This window comes from Pezoporus flaviventris, unplaced genomic scaffold (genome assembly GCF_033815535.1).
Source record: "Pezoporus flaviventris isolate CSIRO_AGI_PZ_B2104156 unplaced genomic scaffold, CSIRO_AGI_Pfla_v1 ptg000037l, whole genome shotgun sequence".
NCBI classification, from domain to species: domain Eukaryota; kingdom Metazoa; phylum Chordata; class Aves; order Psittaciformes; family Psittacidae; genus Pezoporus; species Pezoporus flaviventris.
In genome coordinates, this window is record NW_026892585.1 from 3,017,473 (window position 1) to 3,037,042 (window position 19,570).

Below are 19,570 nucleotides of genomic sequence, written 5' to 3' on the forward strand. Positions count from 1 at the left end.
CACTGTGTGCAGCTCTGGTGTCCTCAGCGTAAGAAGGACACGGAGCTGTTGGAGCAAGTCCAGAGGAGGCCACGAGGATGCTCAGGGGCTGGAGCACCTCCTGTATGGAGACAGGCTGAGAACACTGGGGCTGTTCAGCCTGGAGAAGAGAAGATGCGTGGAGACCTCAGAGCAGCTTCCAGTGCCTGAAGGGGTCTACAAGGATGCTGGAGAGGGACTCTTCATCAGGGACTGTAGTGAAAGGACAAGGGGTGATGGGTTCAAACTGAAACAGGGGAAGTTCAGGTTAGATCTAAGGCAGAAGCTCTTCCCTGTGAGGGTGCTGAGGCACTGGCACAGGGTGCCCAGAGAAGCTGTGGCTGCCCCATCCCTGGCAGTGTTCAAGGCCAGGTTGGACACAGGGGCTTGGAGCAACCTTGTCTGGTGTGAGGTGTCCCTGCCCATGGCAGGCGGTTAGAACTGAATGATCTTAAGCTCCTTTCTAACCCAAACCAGTCTGAGATTCTATATTAGAAAAGGTGAATCTTTTTCTCTTTCTTCCCACTTTTTTCTGTCTTGGCAAATGCATAGCAAGAGAGAATCCATGTTGCTTAGCAACTCCTTAGGATGCAGGAGGAAATCAGTCAATACAATTCTGTATTAAAGCTGCAATGACCTACAGAAATTTTTCTAGAGAAAACCAAGAATAGCTGTATATTCTCTTTTTTTCCTGAAATCACATTAGCTTATGAGTCAAACTCTTTAAAATGAAGAATCATGGAAATAGATAGGTCTTTCCAAGGTAGGAGAAGGAGGCTAATTTATTGCAGGAGTCTGAAAAGAAGGAACTCATTTTGAATTCTAGCAATGCTGATTATTTTTGTTACGGTTGAGTGTGAATTTAGCTGGTTTGGCACTTAAATAATTTGTGAGCCAGGCATGATTTCAGTCATGAGACACGCTGGATTAATTCCTCCACTTGTTTGCATGGTCATTGATTACACTGGTATGGCATTGATAACAGCTGAAGCAACTGACATTGCACCAATAACACCTGAAGATGTAGCATATGCAGTCGAGCTCTCAGCAGAGCACGTGCATCAAACCCCCAAAAGCTGTGCTTAAGAATTGTACTCTTAGCCTATGAGTGAGCACACAAATCAAGGTCCTGGTTTTGGCAGTGGATGGTTGCGTGGGACTGAGCATTTTATGAATGTGTTTATTCACCAAACACAACAAAAATCAACCAGATGATCAGGATTTGTGAACGTTCCCTTCAACCCAGGTTTCTGAGTATTCAAAACCAGTGATAAACATGACTTCCTAGAAGTCCAAGAGAGATAAATTTAGTTCCTTTACTCGCAGTAGTATTTATATACCCGTGTATTTGTTTTTACTATTTGACCAGAACTCATCTGAATTTTCAGTAACACAGTATTTGGTCAAAGTGGTAAAATAGCAGAGGAAAATGGGTACATGAAGAAACCAGTGTTTTGTTACAACAGATTGCAAAGCACACCTCGGACTTTGCAGTTGCTCTTTCGAAACAGCAGCACTGAAGGGATAAGGCAAACCAGTCTCATCATCGCTTTTCATACCAGCAATTGCTTCTTGCTCAGAGACAGAAGCAGGCAGGAGAAACCTTTCTCTTCTCTTTTTCCTTTTTCTTGTTATTAATAATAATTAATAATTATAAAGATCCTTGCTGCTGCAGTAGCTACTACTGCAATGCTTGCAGCCCTAGTTGCTTTACAATATATGGCACTATTCAAGGCCAGGTTGGATGGGGCTTGGAGCAACCTGCTCTAGTGGAAGGTGCCCCTGCCCATGGCAGGGGTTTGAACTGGATGATCTTAAGGTACCTTCCATCCCAAACTGTTCTGTGACTCTATTATTCTATATTAATAACTCTTCTAGTTTCTTGAGCATTCCTTAGACATGCTCTATGTATGTAAGCCCATTGGCTTCAAAGAGTGGCAAGGCCACCTTGGCGTGATCAGCAGAGAGCCAGCACCTGAGTGTGGTTCCAGTGCTGCAGGAGCTGTCCCTGTGTGCGTTGCAAGGTCCTTCTGAGATCCATAAAAAGAATCTGCAAAGGCATATGTCCATGTAGGCCAGATTCTGCTCCCCCAAACCACTGTTCAATCCTGCCTTGCTTTGGTGGCAGAAGGAACATGCTGTATATCTAATCATCTTGAGTATCTTCTGCCCATCCTACTGAATGTTTGTCCTCTTTATTCACAAGTTTCTTTCCTATAACTTCTACTTGTGGGACCTGTGAAAGATTACATCTTGCTACATCTGACAATAAAACATAAGCTATATATGGTGTTGAACTGCTACACAGTGTACCTCAGAATAACGTGCAGAATAATTTGTACTGTTTTATAGTACATCTGTCATGTTTGTTTCACATGTAGGGTTATGGTATGTGGAGAGTTTACTTCTGCTATATACGCATGCTATGTATGCATCTGTAGATAATGCAGAAATATATTATGTCATCAAGAGAAATACGATGTGATCTAAACTTAATTTCTCCTTGGTATCTACTAATATTAAACCAGTTCTGTAAATGGAGCAGAGGAAGAATGAGATATTTCACTCCATTTCTGCATTTGCAGACCTTTGCAGGCCTGTCTATACAAAAAGGTTGTTCTCCCAAGAGTTCTTGAGACAGTTCTGAGTTCATCCCCAACATGCCTGTCACTGACCATCCCCTTTTCCAAGCGGTGCATCGGGAGAGGTTTCCTTCCTTGAAACTATTTCACATCTTCTCCAAGGCTGTATGGAGTCAAGCTGAGGGAGGAACTGGCATCGGGGGGAACATCATCCCAGCTCCCCTGTCTGTGTTTCTTCACCTTTCTCTTCATAATTAGGGCAAGACGCATATGGGAAGGGAGATCAGAGGCTGCAGATCAGCCAGTGAGCTATGTTGGTATTCTTTTCTTGATGCTGAAATGCATGATGGTTAGCCTTTCAGTTCATTTGAAGGGGCCACATCTGGAAGCACTTTACACAGCCTCAGCCACTGTGGCAATATGCCTGAGTAAGCACCTCAAGATTTAGCCAACAGAGAATGTGCACTGCATAGCTCATTAAGAGCCTAATCGCTGTCCTCTGGGTTGAATTCAAGTGGCTATTAAAACCAATGTACTTATTTGCCAGGAAGAGTGCTAAAGAGGTCGTAAGATGCATATGAAATGTGTCCTGGAAAAATGGTAACAGCACAGGAAAGAGCCCAGGTTTGCTTAGGCATATCCTAACCCCTCGCTGCTGTTAGATGGGGGGGGGGTCTGTACCAGGGAAGAAGGAACACGAAGGATGTCAGCTGGAGGAATGATGAAAATATCTCACAGTCAAGTGACAAGAAGCACATCAAATAGCAGAGGAGGACTATGCAGATAACAGCTGGCTGGCAGGGGAGCCGTCTCCTCTGATTGGAGGCTGTCTCCAAGGAACGTGGACTGACTCTTTGCTCACTGACCTTGAAAATGGAATAATTTCAGAGGCAGCCTTCTCCCATTTGTGGAAGTTTAAGCGTGTTTGTTTCTATCTAATGAATGTGAATGCAAGCTGCCGTGACATCACGGGGAAAGCATCGTTCCTCATTTATCAGCGCATCTGTTTTGGTATCAATGACAGAGCTGCTTATAAACAGAAAATGGTTTTAATGTGTGCCTTTGCCTTGTGTAAAATATGATGAAAGGCGCTGAGGACAGAGCAGAGATTGCAAGGAACCAGGGGAGGAGGCATCCTCTGAGCAAACATCATCCAATGCCCGATGGCTGGAGATGTGCTGGGAGGGAAGGCTGCATTTCACAAGGGAAGGATTCAGATGCAGGAGAATAAGAGGACAACCTTGCCTAGCGCTCTGCCTGTGCATGTAAACAGATGTGGTGCAAACACAAGTATCTGTCTTCCTACATGACCCTCTTCAATCTCCCTTCCCCCTTCCTAATGAATGGTATAAAAGCAAACTCTTCCCAGAATGAATCACTGTTTTCCTGAACAGTGAACTTTTCTGTTGCAAAGTCAACAAAGTCCTGCGGGAATTCTTGGAAAACCTCCAAAGATACGCAAAAAAGCCAGTAATTTGTTGTCTCTCATGGCATGCTTTCAGGCCCCGCAGAGGCTACTGGGGGCTGAGAGCGGTCTGGTTGTCAGCAAGTAGGAGCTGCTCTGCAGATTTCCTCACCATCCCAGAGCTGGGTCATTTTAATTTGTGGGTTTATTCTTTATACCCTCATTTTAGTGCCACCTGTCATTGCAAGAAGAAGGCAAGGTGATGGAAATATTCGGTTTGGTTTATTAAACTGAGCTGCTTTCCTTCACCGATGGGGAGGTCACCTTGCAGGGACCAGAGAGTAGGAACAGGCACATACTGCTGGCTCTGCAGGTTTACACTCTTTTCCCTGTGGTTGCTATATCAAGCAGGATTTACAGATCCACCAGCTAAGTCCTGATCCTGGACCAGCTGCAATGCAGAGGTTGAGCCAACTTTAGCCACTTGGGTTCTGAAGTCTTAGAAAAGCTGAGCACAGGGCTCACAGCCGACACGGTGGCCGGGCTCCATTTCTTGGTGAATGTCTTCATTGCAGTTGTTGGTCACAAAACCCCTCAAAGCCTGGCTTATGTTAACATAAGGAAAGCAGATTATAGTGGTATAGGTAAATTAGGTTTTACTTCCACTTGACCAGTTTATTTTGCAGGGAAACATGCGAAAACAAGCTGGCCATGCCTATGGATTTGCTTTTCTTCTTCTCCTCTTCCACAGTCTACTTTTAGTTGCATTTCTAGGTCTGACTCCCTCTTTTTCTTGCACTGGCTTACCTGCTCCATTTTTGCTGCATAGCATTGACACCCCCAAAGCATCCTCATCTGGGGAGGTGGACCTTGGCTACAAGTCACCTGAGGGTGGAAAGTGCCATGACCCAGGGAGAAGCTCCAGCACCAGGGAGCTAAGGGAAGAGGAGTTTTGGGAGACCTGCTGCAAGCAGGGAGCACCCACAAAACAGGTCCCCTTCCCTCCTCCCAGGGCAGCTGAGAGAGGGGAAGGAAGACGCAGCTCAGCCACATCAGCCTCATCTGTGCACCAAGCAAAGCTGGAGCAGGAAAGGTGAAATCAGTGCTGGGGGATGATGGATTGGCTGTGTATTGTGAGCCACTGCTTGCACCAGATGGCACTGGGGTCTCTTCTCCACCATGCTCAGTCAAGCTGCCAGCAGACAAGGCTGGGCAAGATGTGGGGAGAAGGTCACACCGCTGTGGGGAAGGAGACATATAAATAGTGCCTGTTTGGAAGGCCAGGTGTGTCCGTCCAACTCGAGCCAAGCATAACAGGAGGGAGCAATGAGTGCGCCTTCCTCTCCAGACCCAGCTCCTCAGATGCATTTCCTCCCCTGTGTTTCTGTTATTACGGGTGGGTGGATAGAAAGGAAGGAAGGGAGAAAAGAAAGCAAAAACCTTTGGTTTATTCCTGGATCTCACCCCCCTGAGTCTTTATTTGTTCGCTTCGTAGCTGCTCACTTGTGCATTGTTTGTCCTGTGCATGTGTTATGGCCGAGCTACTCTAACCCCTTGTTTCTGCTGGAGGGGGAGTTTTGCTCCACTGTCTCCCACTCCTCTTCCTCACTCCATCTATCCCTGCTGCCAGGTGCACAAGCTCCTCCATCACTGGACCTTTCACCAAACCAAATCACCCCATCTGCTTGTTAGAAACCTTCTTTTGCTGGGTTAGTGAATTGAGCTGGTGCACAGCAAGTTCAGACAGGCAAGGCAGAGAGAGGGAGAGAGCAGACGCTTGCAGCAAGAAAGGGAAAAAGCATTTGAGGACAGAGTTTTCTTGTTTGACTTTGCTGACCTGTTCTATAGGTTCCCGCTTTCGTGGGTAACTTAATCACCAGCTGATATCCTGGCACGCTGTTGTTTTCCATGCTCTCAGGAGGCACCTCCATTTCAAACATCACCCTTTCAGCCTGGAATAAAGCTTCAGCTCCCATGTACTTCTAGTTTTCCACTCCAAAGCTGGCCTCAAACTGCTCTCTGACTGAGCGTATCTGGCCAGCACTGTGGTCACATTTACAGTCATTCCTTCTGCCAGCATTTTTACAGCAGCATGTTATGATGAACCCCTTGGAAAACAAGGATGTGGCAACAGAAGGTTTCCCTTGTCTTCCTGGAGACAGACCCACTCATGGGGGGTGCCCTATCTGGCTGCCTGGTCCTTCAGCATAAAGCCAGTGCTGGTATCTGCTAACTCCTGGAAAACAGGGATGGCATCAGAGAGCCTGGCACCTAAATGTCCTGGTAGGGAGTACCGTTTGGTTGCAGTGACCAGGAGCAGGCAAGCCATCCTGCTCCTGCCATTCCTTGCCCATGGATACAGGGCATGTGTGCCTGTGAGCACTGTGGGCAGGAGGGTTGCGGTGGAGGGATGTGTTGCCAGCAGGGATGAGGGGGCAAATCTGTATCCTGGTTATTGTGGTTTTGAGGCCCACGTGTGCTTCAACCACGTTCCCAGCTATGGGGTGCCCTAGTGCCTGGCTCACCCTAGAGACACCCACATCACCCCACTGCTTGGGGGAGCACAAAGCGAAGAGCCACGTTTCCGCAGCTGCGTGGCCAGGGCCAGCCCCGGCTGCTCATCGTGGGCTGTGACTGGGCACGGGCTCCTCCACCCCATGTGCCTCTGCCTTTGGGTGGTAGAATCATAGAATCCCAGACTGGTTTGTGCTGGAAAGGACCTTAACATCACCCAGTTCCAACCCCCTGCCATGGGCAGGGACACCTCACACCAGACCAGGTTGCTCCAAGCCCCTGTGTCCAACCTGGCCTTGAACATTGCCAGGGATGGGGCAGCCACAGCTTCTCTGGGCACCCTGTGCCAGCGCCTCAGCACCCTCACAGGGAAGAACTTCTGCCTTAGATCTAACCTGAACTTGCCCTGTTTCAGTTTGAACCCATCACCCCTTGTCCTGTCACTACAGTCCCTGATGAAGAGTCCCTCTCCAGCATCCTTGTAGCCCCCTTCAGACACTGGAAGCTGCTCTGAGGTCTCCACGCAGCTTCTCTTCTCCAGGCTGAACAGCCCCAATGTTCTCAGCCTGTCTCCATACAGGAGGTGCTCCAGCCCCTGAGCATCCTCGTAGCCTCCTCCGGACTTGCTCCAACCAGTTCCAGGCTGCTCGAGCCCCTGCCTCCCCATTCCCAAAGGCACGTTGGCAGGTTTGCTGCCACTTGATTTGCTCTCCTTTCCCTGTTCTCTCTTTCCTCCAACTTTCTGAAACGGGAACATCATTTGCAAGGCAGGCGACGCAGAAGGAGGCCTCTCAGCGCCGCGACCGCAGCGTCAGGCAGAACAAACTAAACGCCTAAGGAGGTGTTTCCAAGAGCCTTTGAAGGAAACTGGAGCACAGATCCCTCTTCTCCCTCTGTTTTTGTCACGTCTCTGTAACACGGTGGACGTTTTGCCGGCTGCTCGGCAGGGCTGACAGCGTGTTGTGAGGACACGGCTGTGTCCTAAATAGAAACTCTGCAGGGTCGGAAAGTTCCCTTCCTCTAATTGGAACTAACTCACGGGGGTGAAGAAAAGCTGCAAAATTGTTTTAAGCTATGAGCAATTGTAACAACCCTCACGGTGTCAGTGACACGGAGAGGATTTGTACTGGGTTATACCTAACGTGGACATGATCTAATGCTCCACGAATATCGCGGGCCCCGCTCTCAGAGTCGGGTTCCTTGTTCTTCAAAGTCATCTGGGGCTTGGGGAAGATGGGGAGCGAAGCCATGCAGAGAGTTTTGGTGCAATGTCATGTCTCGTTTTAACAGCGCAAATAGGCGGTGTTAAAGTAACAGGGGAAGGCAAAATGGATTCTAACAGAAACCAGCCTCCTGCTATTTGGCATTCACCCCACTGGGCAGAGAAATACTGCAGAGGTCATGCAGTGATGGGACATGATGGTGCCACACCATCCGTGGTGCCAGGAACACCGGGTGAACCTATTGTGAGTCTTTCTCCTGTCTCCAGGCTGCATCACATTGTCTGAGTCAGCTTTAAAGAGTGCTTTAAAATAATCCTAACAGGATGGAGGAACTTCTGCTTCTGACAGCAGAGGGAAAAGGGAATGACTTGGTGTGTGCCTCCTTGGGGCAACGGAGCTGGTGCAGGGCCTGGAGCACAAGTGTGATGGGGAACGGCTGAGGGACCTGGGGGGTTCAGTGTGGAGAAAAGAAGGCTCAGGGGGGACCTGATCGCTGCCTACAAGTGCCTGACAGGAGGTTGTAGTGAGGTGGGGTCGGTCTCTGCTCCCAAGGAACAAGGGACAGGACAAGAGGAAACGGCCTCAAGCTGCACCAGGGCAGGTTTAGATGGAGCTGAGGAACAATTCCTTCCCCAGAGGGTGCTCAGGCATTGGACCAGGCTGCCCAGGGCAGGGCTGCAGTCACCGTCCCTGCAAGTGTTCACACAGCGTGGAGACGAGGCCTCAGTGCCATGGGTTAGTGGTGGCCTTGGCAGTGCTGGGAACGGTTGGACTGGGTGAGCTTGAAGGGCTTTTCCAACCCAGTTGGTGCTATGATTCTGTATGCAGAGAGTCCAGCAATGCGAAGCTCTGGTGGAGCTGGCTGCTAGGGCTCTACGGAGATAGTGATCATGAGAAGCATGGTCTATAGGAGAGGAGGGGAGAAGGGGGCTGTGTAGGAGCTGAGTCTGCAGGCTGGGCCTTGGGGAATACCTGCTCTGGTTTATTATAGGGCTTGCAGGGAGCTCTTTAATCCCTCTGTAGAACAGCTCCTCAACAAGTAGAATTAAAACAATGGCATTTTTCTCCATGGGAAGGGATGAAGAGAAACCTGCATTGGTGTGAGGCACTCAAACCCTAGAGTGACTGGGGAGGGCAAAGACGAAAGGCAGGGAAGGAAGTCACTGAGTGAATAGAGACACATATTGTCCTTGAAGGTTTTCCTTCTCGCCTTGGATTTTGCTAGTGAAATCAACACAGCCATCCAAAGTTCTCTGGGGACTTAAACTTCAGCCATACCTGAAGGTCACAGAGTACAGATTGTGCTTGGGAACTACCCAAGATTTGCCTTGGAGAAGAAAGGGAGTACCTCATCAAATGGATGCAATTTTTTTTCTCAACCTAGACTTAGTGCCTGGTGCAGGGAATTAACGGGGGTGAAAATGGCTTTATATCCGTAATGGGAAGCTCCTCCTTGCTAGTGCTAGTGAGCTCTGCAGCGCTGAGCTCTGCAGCAGAGGTGAGGAATGAGGCCAAGAGGTCTAAATTACATTTGCTGTATATACTGCCTTTGAATTTGGTCCTGACGGTAGGCTGGGTCGGCCATACTTCTTACTAGCAGCATAATTTGACTGATGAATGGAAGAATTTCATATCAGGCCCTTAGGAGATTTTATACTACTAATGTAATAATTTTGCAGAGATGTCAAATAGAAGTATACCTATGCAATGTTGAACTGTAATCCATCCCACTGAAGTCCACCCAGGGGATAAGTTCAGACCCCCAAATAGAGCATGACAAATACCAGACAACTAACATAAAGGAGTGTGTCTCCCATTGTTGCTTCCCAGCTCTCCCACAGCCCACCTGGCTACCAGCCCCATGCACCGATCAATCCCAAGTAAGCACTCTTCTGAAAGTTTAGCTGCAGTGTTGTTAATGCCAAATTGACAAAAAGCTATGAGCTAAAATAAGCACCTGCAGGAAGATGAACTTAGCTTAAAGAGGAATGTATTGCAAAGAACCAGAAGGAGCATGAATCCGAAGGAAGGTTGGAGGTCTGGGCCTTTGAGCCTTCCAGCTTTATAAATGGGGACCGAGATCTCTCATGTTCATGTGTTTCTAGGAGAACACCAGCAAATATGGGGTGGGAGGACAGTTTAACCTCATGAGAACCAGCAATATTTGAAGGTTATATTGCGTAGAAAAGGTTAGCAAAGAATTGTAGGCAATTCTACACTTCTCACAGGTTTACAAAACCAAAACCAAGCCAGTCTGAAATAGTTTGGCCAAAAGAGACAAACAGTTTATACTGATGCAGGAAAGTCTTGTGGGAGTTGCAGGTCAGGTGCTTCATGCTTTTGTTCTGCTCCTCATGAGCCTCCCGGCTAGGATTTAAGCTTCTGCAGCCCCTCAAGAAGCAGTAAGAGGACCATTATGGTGAGGAGACAAAGAAAGGAGGGGAGCTGTGGGGCTGAGGAGAACCCTGGGAGATGAAATCTGTTGGAAGATGTGCCACCAGCTCCTCACCATAGGGATGAGCTTGACCCACTGTGAAGTTCCTCAGAACTAGTGCTAATATCCTGGGCTTGCAGTACTTAGGCAGCAATTATCACCTATAAAATAGGTGCTAATGTAGATTTTCACATTCAGAGGGCCAGCTGCTAAGCTGGTACAAATGGGTGTACCTCTGTGGGCTCCACTAGAGCTGGGCTGGTTGATGCCAGCTGAAAATGCTCCCCAGAATTTTGAAGACACCAATTAGTCTCAAAATCAACCTAAAGGGAGAAGAAAGGGTTCACGTTGATCCCTTCATTTTAACAGGAAATTTGAATCAGGAGGTGTCTGAAGTTCCACCTGATGAATGATCGAACTGCCAGAGGCCAGCAGCACGCAGCATCACACACTGGTCATTTTATAACAATCACAAGGGAAGTATTTCTGGAACTAATAGACAATTCAAGTGACCTGGCAGAATCTAGCAGCTAGTTTGCAGCCTGTGGCTTTCCATCTTGGCAGGGTACTATTTTCCTTCATTCTGTAAAATACTTGGATTGGTATAATACAGCTTTTTCGGTGGGGTCCTAAAGAGACGATGTATTAAGGTATAAGGGGGGGGGGGAATAGACCAATTTGGGATTTAAAAGTGTCAGGAGCTTTTTCATATGGGTACACAGAGCTGCCAGGTCAAAACGCTGCTTTCCAGTAACTATAGCACAGCACACATTTCCCCAGTAACACACCAGCTGTTGGTTGAACCTCATAGCAAAGAATCAATAAAGTCAGGACAATTTCCTTAACCTTCCATCTGTAAGAGATTATGGAAGGGAGGTGGGAGAAGGCTTTTCCTTGGTGGCTAATGCTTTACTAAAGTTCAAATGAGGCAATATATAGTAAAATAAATTCAATCTCTATTTTCGTCTTCTTTCAATTTTAGTGGGGACTAAATGAAATGGAGCTGTGTCGATTCTACCCGCTTCAATATATCTTCACTTTCTAATAATCAAGGTCATTTTTACCTTCATGGAAAAAGAAGCCTAATATAAAGTACTCACCCAAACTGAACAAACACATATTCACACTTTTTCAAACGCCAGGTAGATGAGTGATATATGATGCAATTCATTTCATGGCACACTGCTGACTGGTTTTTTATAGATAGTGTTTAACCTTGCCAATTTTGCTCGGAGATAATCACTCCTTTGAGGATAAAATCTCACATTTAACATGAGAAGAGAAAAAAAAAGAAGCCCCACGTGCCAAAATCTGCGGTGTACAACAAATAACGGGGAAGTTACTTAGCCAGAAAGATAACGATTAGAGCAGTTTTCACTGCTGACTCTGTGATTAGCCAGTGGTTGTTATAATATCAACCAGAAATACAGTGATAACTGCTTAGACGACGTTTTGAAACAGCCAGTGAGCAATGACAAAATGCTTAGACATCTTACAATAATGTATTTCTGCCCTGACTAATGGAAGTGGCAAATAGATTCATAAAAATCCCCTATATTTAGCACTGGAGCTATTCTGAGAGTGCGGGAGCTTTGCTTGTGGTTCTCTGGAGTTTATGATCAGGAATATTAATAGTGCTGGCCTCTCATGGAACGGATGGAAACCCTGGAAGACACCTCTGAAGCCCCCAATGGAAGGACATCAACGATGGAAGTCTGCAGGGTCAACACAGTGCCCATTTGCTCTGTGAGCCCTGATGCTCCCCTGGAGACTGCTTTTGAGAGAGGAACAGTGCAGAAGGTCAATGCAAAGTGAAATTTTACCTGGAGGGAGGAAAAAATATGTATGAGCCCGGATTCATCCTACCGCACTATAGGCACGTAGCTGAGGTGGCTAAGTTTGGAGTGCTGTCAGCCCTTGGTTCCCATTATAGGCAAGGCAGGGAGAGGCAGGCACCTCCTGAGGGCGACTCAGCCCACCTATGATATGAATCATCCTCAGGAGATCCTGTGTTTCACCCCTGCTGTTGCAAACCAAGCGCCTGACGTGAGATGAATCCTGGCCTTGACGTGCGAGGATGAGACAAACTGGCTCTGATTGATTGAGAGCCTCCAGCCAGGAGAGAACCAAACATAAATCAAACAGGTATCTCAATTACTGAAATGAAAGATTTCATTAACTTTTAAAGATACTTCACTCTCGCCTCCACCCTTCCCTTTTGGGCACACACTTGGGACCATTAACTGGACGCAGTGTTCATTAGGTAAGCCCCCATCTTCATGCCATTTCCACTTCCTGGAGGAACTTGACTTTAAGGCATCATATGCCTTAAAGCCCACTTTAAATAAGCTCTATTTTAGGGACATAATATGCTGCATAAGGCTTTGGAGAGGCTTTATTCAGGGGGACAAATTGTCCTTAGATGGCAGAAGTAATACTTAGAAATTAATGTGGAGAATCTGCATTTTGGTTTTTATTCATTTTATGCTTCCTCCTTATTGAAACTCCACCTCAAATCCATCCAGAAATAGCAAATAACATTCAAAAATACTTTGCAAGTCCCCCCCCCCCCCCCAACTGAGCCTTGTCTGAAGACATCACTTTAAAACACCCATAGGATCTCTGGCAAAATTCCTTTGTCTACAAAAGATTTCATTTTTTTATACATTTATTTAGGAAATCTACCTCTGTTTTGTTATTCTGATCTGTTTGACATAGGTTTCATTGCACAAAAAGACTTTGAGAGTACTTACCCCTACAAAGCACACTTCATTTCGCCACTGCGTAAACCAGAAGCGGGGGCTGTTTTTCTTGTTTCCTTACCCAAACAGCAAAGACCTGAGTTCCTCTGGAACTACTCATGTAAAGTAAATAATTAGACCTAGAGCTGATGAAGGCACTTAACAGCAGGCTTATTTTTAACGCTGAGTGCAGCCACTGAATACAAAGGGATTGTTTGGATGTTTCAGTTGAGTGCATATTGAAGTGCACTGCTGATCCGGAGTGTCCTAACCCTTAAACTAGGCCATTGCTTTCAGTGGGGCCACCAGTATAGGGTGAGGGCAGCAGGACAGCAACCATGGCTTGATGAAATCATGAGAAGCTGGTTTTTACCTCGACCCTCCCCAAAGCCCCAGAGGCTTGGTTTGGTTTTGGTGGGTTTGGATTCTTGCTGGTGTTTCTTTCCCTCTCATTTAGGTTAGTCCATGTCTTCCCCATTCCAGGGGAATATTATCTCAGCCATGTGAAATGGAGCATACTCATCCTACCCCCATAAAACACATGGAAAATATGACCAGGGAATGATCAACAACAAATAGACTGCCAAGCCCTGCAATTCTTCACTCTTGTGCTTAATCTCAAAAGGAGGCTAGATAAGACCAGCAGCACACTCCTCACTGAGCAAAGATTACTGATCAGATTAATTTGATCCTTTAGCAGACAGCTGACACATGGTTTCCTCCTCTTCACCCTGCCCCTTCCCGCACTCCAGTTTAAATGGGGCTGAAGTGGTGCATGGGACTTCTGCTGTTCCTTGCTCCTGGGCTGGGTTTCATCTCAGTGGGAAAGAATTAGCACTATTGGGCTCAAGGACCTCATCTTACCAACGGGGACTTGCTTTTCCTCAGGGCAGACTCATATGCCTTTTCCTTCCTAAGAGATGTACTACCAGAAAAGCAGATTGGTGCAATGGAGCTCACTCCTTAAAGGTGAACTGAAACACTTATGTACTGTTCATAAAAGCCAAAGTCTGCTTCTTTGAACCTCACACTTTGTAAGGTGCGTATTCAATGCAGCCATGTCACAATCATCTTTGGAAACACTACAAGCTGCATGAGAAAGAAATTTATAGGCACAATTTTCCAGAATTATTGAGTTTCCCCATTCACCCTAAGTCTGATGCAATTTAAACCACTCCATAGATCATGCTGGACATCCTCTAATACGTATCATTACAGCCTCACTGAACCTAATAGATGTTAGCCAGGGAGGAGGACAACGTGTACTCTATTACCTATGCTATAAGCCTATCCTCTTTCACTGCACCATGTTCTCAGCTCATCAGCAGAGCTCTGGTGCAGTCAATGGGTTTTGTGCCAGTTTTCACCATCTGAGGCCTGGACAATCACATTTATTGTGTCAGGTCGGATGGTTTCCTCTTTTTGTTTCTAACAATGCCTATGCAGTTTAATTCTCTGCTCTGCCTGGGTGACTGCAAGCAAGTCCCCTGTGACTCTGGCTCCCCATCATGTGGACTGGGGTCAGGTCTACATCCCCCATTCCATCCATCCCTCCCTGTCCAGCATGAAAAGCTGGGAAACCCTCAGCAAATTGGTGCTAAATCCTGACGATCAGGCTGCAGGAGAGACTGTGATACAGCTACACCACTCAGTAATGGGCACGGCGTGAGACCTGAAGTTATCATCACAAAGGGGTGGATATGGTATCAATCCCAATGCAGTCTCATCAGACATGTCAGACAGAGACAAGGTTTTCCCTATGTTTCCTAACACACTTTGGAGCTAACACGGGCGATCCAGGTGAAACACAGATACCAAAACCAAACCCAACATGGACCACAAATAGTGTGCATGCTGTTGCTCCTTCCATAGTACTTCCCTTCTGCTCCTTCTGTTTCTGAGGTCTTAGGTTGAAGTGTGATGAGAGCTTTGTAAGAACTTTAGAGTTCTGGTTATAAACCCATTTTTCAGCCTTTAGCTTACATGAGATGCATTTACATGATCAGCTTCAGGTACCCCTGGGCAAGTCAGACTTTCTCACGGCTGTATAAATATGTATTTTTTTGTAGCACATCTATGATTGATCGTCACCTCTGTTTGTGTATTTATGCCTACGACAGTTACAGAGCTTGCACAAGAAGACACACGTTTTAATGGTGCTTACATTCATTTCAGCAGTCATAGTTATATATAGCTACGTATTTGAAAGTCCTAAATAAAGAGGTTACAGCTCACATAAGAAGTAAAATGGAAATATAAACTAGAATTAAATCATCTGAAGTCTTAACCCTTAAATATCTGGCATGTTTTGTGCGATATAGGTACATATACATTTTAAAGGCTTATGTATTTGAGTATAGATATGTAAAAAAAGATCAGTATTTGTATCTAGTGGATATAAAACCATATAATGCAACATGCAACAATACACACATGTGCAAGCATGTACCCATGCGTGCACCTCCACGCATTTGGAATACTTGGTACATATGATTCAAATCCTTTTGAATCCTTGCATCTGGAAGGTGTGTTTTACAATAACACTTGGGAGCTTAAAATAACATAGCTGCCACACGAGTGCATGCTGGAGGAGCTGCTAGCACTGCAGGTCTGCTCAGAAAAGGGAGCTGGGAGAGCAGCAGAGAAACAGGCTGGAGAAGGTCCTTTGGTGTACGTTGCCATTCACCACATGATGCACTGGAGCCCATCGCTTCAGCTGGGGTGCAAACATCACACACGGTGAAAATGACTGCAGTTTGACAGTATGACCCCTCCACGTGCTTGAAACACGTACCCCAGGTGGGACACAGCGCCTGCATGCTGCTGTTTGTACCCCAAGGATCCCAAGGGAGCAAGGAGATGGAGGACTTCAGGGAGCTGGGCATTTGGGTCCTGCGAAGGGGGCTGTGTGCTGGCAAAGAGGGGCTCTCTCTGGTGAAGCTGCAAGCAGGGCTTAGAAGGTGAAGCAAGGAGAAGGGAGATGGCTGGCGTGGCATCACACCACGTTCTCCGTCTCGTTTCTAAACCACAAGGCAGAAGGTGTTAACTAAAGACAGGACTCTGGGCACGGGAGCCACCCAGCACTGGGTCTGCACTTGGTAGCCCAGACCATGTTCAGAAATCACTCAATTAGTGCTTCACAGAGGTGCTTCTTCACCTCTCAGTCACCTTGAGGGAAGCACGAGCTCCGCTGCAGCCGATGGATTCCATTGTGGTCCCCGTTGAGGAAAGGCAGCCCTCATGTCTCCTCCCTGCTGGACACCTACACCTAACAGCAAGCAGGATCTTCATGCACCTCACTGCCTTGCTTCTGCCTGGCTCCTGCTCTGATGACTGCTAGCACAGCACAGCATGGTACCGAGCAATGGACAGTGCCCCTTGCAGAGCTTCCTGCCCCACTTCCCTTCCCTCTTCCCCTGCCAGCACTTGCAGCCAGCACCTCCCTTCCTGAATCAAAAGGAAAACTCCTTTTTGCTGCTGTTCTTAGCTGGACTTGCTACACGTATTCCCAGGGATGCTGTTCTCCTGGCCTCCGATAATCTGACAGGCGGTTGCTGAGAGGAACCTCGTGCAGGCAGCGATGGAGACTGTTCCCCTTAGACCCCCTCACTATCACGTCTGCAGGTGCTGATCCACAACCACAAGGAGTCTGTGGTATCTCCCCAGACACCCTCTTTCTCCACAAAGCTGATTGCTTGCACTGCCTGGAAACCAAAACCTCAAGCCCATGGACTTAACTCTTATCCCCACGATAGTGGCGTGTATCATTGCAGTATAAATGACTCAGGTGAGAGTCCAGGAGCTGCTGGATCCCAAAAGCCGGATTTACAGCACCTTCTATGGAGGTTATTTTGTCAGCGCTCAGCAACACCACCTGTAGCCTGTGTAGTATCCAAGCCTGGTGGGAAAACAGCCTCTAATGCTGATGTTGATGCTGGTGCTGGTGCTGATGCAGATGCAGGAGCGGGAACCAAGTCCTGCTGGGAAGCCAGGCCCAGCTGAGAGCCATCAAATGCCATGAAAACATAACTCAAGGCTCACAAGTGGGATTGCACGTTCTAGACCCAATTCCCTTCACCTTATTCAAGCAAGAAGACCCATTAAAATTGAAAGAACTGCCCGTGCATGCACATGCATTTTCCTTTTTTGATCAACCACCTCCTTGCTGCTACGCCTTGTAGAGTGCTCGAAAACCCCATAAATGTTAGATGTCCATGATAAAAGACAGTGCCCTTGTTGGGCCTGTGGCCGTTTTGCATGCTTATTTGCTTATTTGTTTCAGTTCAGCCCAAACACACCAGTTGATGCACAACACCCGTGTGCCGCAATACGGCTCCAGGTTGCCTTGGCAACGGGTGGAAAGGGTTTTGAAGAGCCAGAGAGGCCCATGCTAATGAAAACAAGCATTCAGGGGGCCTCTTCTCCAGGTGGGCGAGAAGAGGCTCCCTGCTGGGCTCCCTCACCCAGCCCGCTTTCAAACAGGCTGGTGCTTTAAGCAAACACTACCAGAAACGACAACAAAGAAGCCCATCACCCAGCCCCCTCTGCTTCTTTTGCTTTCCAGGCTAAAGCACAACTACTGATTAAAAGTTCTGAGACGGCTCTTTGAAGCCTTTCATTAATAGGTTTCCTTTATGAATCCAAATGAGACGGTCAACGCGTTTTCCTTCAAAGAAGAGAAAAAGAGAAAGGAGAACTATTATGGAAATGGTGGTTGTTGTTGTTGCGGCTCCTGGCTTTTATATGTGTAATCTCCCACATGTGCATCTGTGCCAGATGGCACTGCCCATAAAGCAGGAGATAATCTTTGCGCACCGTCTTCACCAAGTTGACGCTGGTTGGGCTGCTGTAGGGTATGGCTCTTGTTTGGACATGGTGGGAACCATGGGTTTAGACATGGGCTCTGTGGGATAGTGCTGACCCTGCCTGGGCTCAGCACACGCAGTTCTCACTGCGAGTCTTGGGTGAAGGTGGGGAGAGGGTGTTGTGTTGTTTGTGGCCCTATTATTAGGACCATGGGGATGCTGTGAGGGCTGGAGCAGCTCTGCTCTGGAGCCAGGCTGGGAGAGCTGGGCTGGGTCAGCCTGGAGAAGAGAAGGCTCCTGAAGGGGAGACCTGAGAGCAGCTCCAGTGCCTGAAGGGGCTGCAGGAAAGCTGGAGAGGGGCTCTGGGCAAGGGCCTGTAGGGACAGGCCAAGGGGAATGGCTTTAACCTGAAAAAGGGTGGATTGAATTGGATATTAGGAAGTTCTTCCCTGTGAGGGTGCTGAGGCACTGGCACAGGGTGCCCAGAGAAGCTGTGGCTGCCCCATCCCTGGCAGTGTTCAAGGCCAGGTTGGACACAGGGGCTTGGAGCAATCTGGTCTGGTGTGAGGTGTCCCTGCCAATGGCAGGGGATTGGAACTGGATGAGCTTTAAGGTCCCTTCCCACCCAAACCAGTCTGTGAGTCTATGATTCACAGAGGTCTTGCAGTAATGAGGCTGTGATACTGACTGCGTGGGGAGATCTCCCCACTCAAGGAAGTGGGTCTTCTAGAAAGACATCTGGGCACCCATGCTCAGGAAATTGAACAATCATTAGGGAATATCTGACCCAATTCAATATCCTCTCTTTGTAACATAAGGAAAATGGTAGTGAATGACACTAAGAATGAGCAGGAGTATATCCACTAGCTTCAGTGAGATCCACTTGTCTTCCTCTTCACTTAAAGATTTCCATCAACTGCTGGGTATTCCCAAGGGCCGAACTGCTGACTGGGTCAATGATGTGATGCCCATGGGATGCGCAAAGAGATAAGTACGTAAATATGAGGATGGCACAAAAGGGGAAACATCCAATGAAGTCCTGAGCATAGGCTGAAGATTGCTGTAGGCTGATGATGCTAGATAAGGGAGCGAAGAGCTTCTGGCATCAAGGCCAGCAGAAGGGCTTTGTGTGATAATCTGGGGATATAGTCTTCTGTTCTGATTTCTGTGTCCATGTGAGCTCCTCTTGTGCAGGGCAGAACGTATTCTGTGGACAGTGTTAACCAAACCCTTTTAATGCACAGTCCAAGGTCTGAATTTGTGGCACAGATTCATCGGAAAGAGGGAAGTGGCAGCTGGGAATGAAGCAGACCTTTGTAATGATGATAACGGAGCAAAGGACGTTGTGCCCAGCAAGGAGGTACCCACAGTAAGCCATGGAGGGAGATGCCCAAGTTCCCTACCACAGGCAGCATTGCTTGCACACAGCTTGCGGTGGCACGGCAGGCAGAAGGTCTTTTCCACCTCCTCAATGGGAGGTGATTGCCTATTTAAGTGGTGAAATGACACAAGCTTGAAATAAAAGAAACTGGGATAACTGTGCCTTTCAAAAGAGCTGAAACCGACCCAGATCATGTGAGCTGGGGACAAATCCCAAGAGTCACTGGCACAGCTTCCAGCGTTAAGCAGAATATAAGCGTGTTTTTTGGTAGGAGTCCTCACCGCTTGTAGATGACTCAGTGCCAAAAACTGACTCATGTTGAAAGAGCATTACAGCGAGACAAAGAAACTGTGTAAAACACCACCAGGCTTTTGGTCTGATAATACTCTCATGGAAGGAGTGGTTTACTCTGCCCTGGACTGCAATGAAGCTTATCGCCAAGAGCAGTGACATACCGGTCAGTTCGT

At 47.5% G+C, this 19,570-nt stretch overlaps 1 long non-coding RNA gene across 1 annotated transcript in view; it reads right to left on the bottom strand.

Annotated features, from left to right (window-relative positions):
• LOC133274895 (uncharacterized) overlaps positions 1–13,611 on the bottom strand; it is a 38,717-nt gene extending 25,106 nt beyond the window's left edge. The window contains exons 1-2 of the long non-coding RNA XR_009745321.1: positions 12,930–13,611; positions 10,410–11,999 (exon numbers count right to left, since the gene is read on the bottom strand). This is a non-coding gene — a long non-coding RNA (uncharacterized LOC133274895). The remainder of the gene's footprint in view (positions 1–10,409; positions 12,000–12,929) is intronic.
• Positions 13,612–19,570: the final 5,959 nt, after the last annotated feature.